We start from the raw sequence: 6,163 nt of genomic DNA, 5'->3' as shown, positions 1-6,163 counted from the left end.
GTAGAATTCCACACGAAAACAAAATAATGAACCTCTCAAACCCTGAAAATGGGGGTTTCACTTTTCAGTCTTTAATTTAATTCTCTTAACTTTGGCTTTGGTTCTTCAGAGATGATGAAATGAGAGAGAGAAAGTCACGTTAAAGATAGAAAGAATTGAACTGCATGGAACGAATCAAATCGAATCGGTCCCAAAAGGAATACGGAGCCGGAATAGTGGGTTTCGACAGACAAACGATTCGGGGAATGTAATACGAAAACCGAGACCAAGCGATTTGTGAGAGGCGGCCAAACAAGTTCAGAATTCTTATCAGAATTTGCCACCTCGGAGAGCAATAATCACGGGTGTCCATGTGCATTGTTATATCATGTATGGTCAACCTTTTTGGTCCTTTGATTTTGCCTTTTTGGAGAGTGTACATCTCAGTTTGGTCCCTGAGAATCTGATAGTAACATTCAGATCCTTGTGTCAGCCTCAGGTAAAGCTTTTGATTTTCTTTTGTAAATACTAAAATACCTTAATTTGTTATTTTTATTTCTTATAATTAAGGGATTGTTCTAAATTTTAACAAAATTATCAGTTAGCAGCCATTATTTTTTTTTATAACTGTATTATTTTTAGTTTTTTCTGAAAATATTATGGGTTAGACTTTTACAATAATTTTAAGGATCTAAGTGTTAGTATCGATTTTACTAGACCTTCACATATTAGGCCAAACCTCAAGAACCAAAATGTATTTAACTCTTTGATTTTGGCCTTTTTGAAAGTGCACACCACAAAAGTGGTGGTACTTATAATTGAGAAAGTGGAAGTTAAAGGTTTCTAATTATTTTTTGTTTAGTGTAATTTAATGGAGGGTTAAAGTTAATAAATAATATTTAATTACCCCTATATAATTAGTGGTATTAAATATTATTACCCCTATATAATTACTCTTTACTAAAAAGCACGGAGTAAGGCTGAAAGAGTGTGGAATAAAATATTCTTCTTGACTTACTCTGTAGCATCTTCTTCTCTAAATTTCTACTCTTTACTCTGAACATGATATCAGAGCACAGAGCTTCAATCAAAATCTCTGCTTCTGATCAAGCTTGAGTTTTAAACTTTGCTTGAAATCAGATTACTTCTTCGATCAGATTACTTCAGTTTTAACCATTAAAATTAGTGATGATGAATACAAATGGAAAAGCATCAATCACAACTGCAATCGACTCAAATTTGCCTTTTTTTATCATCCCTCAACACACCAAGTTCGGTTTTGATTTCACAACAAATGATTAGTAGTGAAAATTATTTCATTGGAGTAGAGCAATGACTGTGTCTCTGCAAGCTTAAAAAAAGTTAGGTTTTGTTGATGGTTCTTGTGGAAATCAATTTTCAATCCTATTTTACACGCACAATGGGAGCGCTGCATTCGTTAGTATTGGCTTGGATTTTAATACAGTTTCAAAAAACATTTCAATGGAATTGTGTATTTTAACTAGTGCATATCAAGCTGTGGCAGGATTTACGGAACAATATCAAAGGTAAATAGAACTAGAGTATTTGGTATTATCAGGAAATTGTGAATCTTGTCCAAGGAACTAATTTTGTAGCGTCTATTACAACAAGCTGAAAGCGTTATGGGATGAAAAAAGTTCATGATCAATTTACCACCTCCAGATAGTGCCTCTGCAAAATCTTATTTGGATCATTTAAATCAACAGAAATTGCTACAATTTCTAATGGGACTGATGATTCTTATTCAATGGTTCGAAGTCAAATACTCCGTATGACACATTGCCTTCAGTAAGCAAGCTCACTCGGTGGTGAATCAAGATGAGAGTCAATTTTGTCAGGTATCAATGTTAACTCAGAAGTGACAACTGCTCTTTATGCACAAAATGGTTAGAAGATCAAAATCTGAATCCTAAATACAAAGGGAAGAAACTATTTTGAGTGTGATTACCATGTTGTAAAAACCAACCAGAGTGAAAACGGAAAGTTGCTGGGTCTGGGTGACCATCGGCAACGGTGACAAAAACTTTTAAAATTAAGCAAAACACCTCTAAAAATTACAGTTCATCCTTATAGGTTTGAAATTTAGCAAACACACCCCAATACAAATTAGCCGGCAAACTGTTGGTGGCAGCGACACCCCAGATGCATAAGCAACAATCGTCCCTTGAGCCATTCCCCTTAAAATATCCCAAGATCGGCCAAAATAGGTTCAATTCAGCCAAATCTCACGACGTCAGGTCGCATTCAGGCCAGATCTCATCGACGCCGGCGTCGACAACCCTCCCTATCCCAAAATTACTCCCTCTTCCTCCGACCAAAACTTGCCTCACCCCACCCCCGTTAGCCTTGCCAATCACCGCAAAAGCCGGTTGTTTCCTCTACCAGTTTGTTGATTTCCGGTCGATTTACTCACCGAAAATCAACGCCGTCACCACATTGCATTCACGGCAGTTTCTCTTCCAAAAGCCCCAACATTCCGGTTGGCAATTGTTCGCCGATCATCCTCCCAAATCTTAGGGTTTTGGGTGAATAGGAAAAAACATAAACTCGGCTCGTTGAAGCTTCCGGTCCCGGTTCAACGGTTAAACTGGCGGACCGGACTAGGTTTTAAAACAAAATGGTGATTATTGTCATCTGCCTAGCATCAAAGGAAAAAGTGGCATAAAATCCAAGCCTTCATTAATCAAGTGCATACTCAAACTTCAAATGTAGTCACTAACACTCAATTATGGTAATAATCTGTGTCGGTCTTATATCAAACAATACCAGCAGACGCAGCTCTTGCAATTGTTGGGAAAAGAGAATATTACAGCTCCCACGCCAATTTGGCAAACTTTCACTTCTTTGTACTCTTATCACAATATTGAAAATTGGATAATCGATTCAGGGCCACAAATCACATGACAATGATTTTTATGGCTTGAAATCAATTATTGCTGATGAGTCATCCAGAGTTCTCTTGCAAGTCTTCCTATGGTACCAAAACCAATATACCACACACTGGTTATGTTGACTTGAATAATGATATTTGTTTAAAAAATGCTCATTACTGATTTTAAGTACAATCTTCTTTCAGTTTCAAAATACTGCTTCCAATGATTGTTCAATCATTTTATCCTAATTTTACTTAATTCACGGACCTTTGGAGTGGCAAGTTGAAGGGGATGGTAGAAATAGTCAAGGGTATACTATTTTGTTCCTTTTTTCAAAATTAAAATCAACTATATCAAACTTAGATTTGATAAATAAAAACTATTTGTGGGAAATCATGTTCTAATCATGATGTAAACCTTGTTTCAGAAATGAATAAAGATTACAATGTTTGTTCTTCCATATCTTGTTATCTGTTGATTCTGAAACATGTCATCGTAGACTAGGACACACTCTTACTCAGTGATGAAAGTGATAGATAATAAATTGCATACAACCAAGCTACCTCAAACTCATTGTAGTATTTGCCCTTAGCTAAACAGACCAGACTTCAATTTCCCTAAAGTACCTCAACATCTGCTCATAATTTTGACCTTCTACATATGGATGTATGGGGTCCTTAAAAACACCAACCAATGGGAATGCAAGATATTTCCTTACCATTGTCGACGACCATTCTAGGATCACTTGGGTTTCTTTATGCAGTTTAAGTGCAGATACCTTTCAGACCATTAAACAATTCTTGTTAATGGTCATAATCAATTCAAATAACACCTGAATGTATTAGAACAGATAACGGTCTTGAATTTTTTAACAAAATCCTATTCTAAGTTGCTAAGTAGTAAAGGGATTCTCCACAAAGTACATGTGCATACTACCCAACAAAATGGTATTGTTGAGAGAAAGCATCGACTATTTTAGAGATGGCTAAGGCACTCAAAATTCAATCTAAAGTTCCAAATAGTTATGGGGTATTGTGTCCTAACTGTAGTGTATTCATTAATAGATTACCTACTGTAGTTCTTAAAGGTTGTTCACCTTATGAAAAGTTCTTGATAAAAAGCCAAATTGACCATTTAAAAGTGTTTGGATCATTGGCCTATTTTTTATTTATCCCTAAAGACAAAAATCTCCAAGGTCCTCTCAAATGTTTCTTAGGATATTCTTTGAGTAAAAAAGGTTACTTCTAATGATCTGACATCTCATACAATCATGTTACTAGGATGTAATTTCTATGAAACTATCTTTCATTTCACTATTCTCAAGATCCAAATACATTTTCTTACCTGAAACATTTGTGGAAGTAGACATTTATCCATCACCTTCATCATCAGCACCTTTTAATGTTGCAAATGAAGACATATTTCATGATCAAGATAGAAATCATCTTCGCTTCCCAACAGTAGCTTTGCCTACTGATCAAATCCTTTACTACTTCTTAACCCATGAACCTTCTATTAGAATATCAACCAAACCATCCAAACCTCTTATATGGACTTTGATTTTCTTTGTCCAACCATTACACAGAAATCCACTACTGCATTGGTTAAATATCCCATTTCCCTTTATATCATATAATCGTCTATCTCCTTCCTATCAAGCATGTCTATCTAATTTATCATCACTCACAACCTACATCTTTTACCCAAGCCTCTAAGATCCTCATTGGATAAATGTAATGCAAAAGGAAATAAAGCCTTAGAACTCAATGCTACTTGGTCTATGTACCCTTGCCTCCTGGTTAAAACTGCCATGGTTGTGAAATGGGTGTATAAACTGAAATATAGGGCTGATGGTTCTTTGGAAAGGTATAAAGCCCATTTAGTTGCAAAGGATATACCCAACAAGCTGTATAGATTAGTGAGACATTTCACCTATGGTAAAGATGGGATGTAGGGTTGTTTTGGCTTTGGCATCTATGCATGATTGACCTTTGCATCACATGGATGTAGACAATGCCTTTTTACAAGAGATTTACATGAAGAAATTTACATGACTTCACGCAAGGGTTTATGAAAACAGGAGGTCAAAATTTGGTTATAGGTTACATAGTCACTTTATAAATTGAGACAGCCTCTAGAGCTTGGAATCATAAACTAACTCTGCCCTTATTTTGGAGGCTTTCAGCAGTCCCATTCTTTTATTCTCTTTATTAAGAGACATCAAACCAAAATAGTTATCTTGGTAGATTATGTGGACGATATCGTTATCAAAGGGAATGGCTTGGATTTTATCAATGATGCACAACATTACTTTATTCTCATTTCAAACTAAAGGATTTAGGGCTTCGAGATATTTTTGGGGTTTGAAGTAGCAAGACCTTCTAAGGGTACCAATATTTGTCAGAAGAAGTATGCCCTTGAATTGATTTCTACATCTGGTTCTCATCATCCAAACCTGCTATAGTATCTTGGAGCAGCATTCACAAGTTACCTCTCAAGCTTATGAAAAACTCTTCAATATTGGGATGATGCTCCAGTATTGACCAACTCCATATCAAAGACTATAGGTAAACTTTTATTTTGTATGAATAGACCAGATCTCAACTACTCAGTTCATCTCCTTAGTCAATTTAGCAACAGCCCAAGCAATCATTGCAAGCTGCCATAAAGATAGTTAAATATGTGAAATCAACTCTAAGTATGGGCTTGTTTTTCCCCTTTAGTACTCCTCTGAATTGATAGCTACAGTGATTAAGATTGGGCCTCTTGCCTTATGACGAGGAGTCTGTTACTAGTTACGCATTTTCCTTGGGATTCACTTTTATATGGAAATCTAAAAAACGGCTATTGTCTAAATCTTCATCTGAAGCTGAATACAAGCAATGGCTTTACTGTTTGTGAAATTACTTGGCTCTTTAGCTATTTTCTGAACTTGGATTTTCAAACTTGGCTCCTGTCACTCATTGTGATAATCAGTCAGCCAACACACATGCTTCTAACTCCTGTTCCATGAGGGACCAAACACATAGATATCGATTGTCATATTGTTGAAACCAGGTCAAGGCAGGGTTCATTAAACTGGCTCATATTCCTACTTCAGAACAACCAGCTAATCTCTTGACTAAAACTTAGTAGTAGAGTTCATCATTCTTTTAAGCAAGTTAGGGGTTTATCACCCACCACTTGAGGGAGGGTATTGAAGTATTCAGTTATATAGTTTAGTTAGAAATGTGGTAGTTGTGTAACTGTGGTTAGTAAACCAATAGTTGTGTAATTGGGGGATTTACTTA

The sequence above is a fragment of the Pistacia vera genome, unplaced genomic scaffold, assembly GCF_008641045.1.
Source record: "Pistacia vera cultivar Batoury unplaced genomic scaffold, PisVer_v2 Contig393, whole genome shotgun sequence".
NCBI classification, from domain to species: Eukaryota; Viridiplantae; Streptophyta; class Magnoliopsida; order Sapindales; family Anacardiaceae; genus Pistacia; species Pistacia vera.
Note: the sequence above shows the minus strand (reverse complement) of the source record.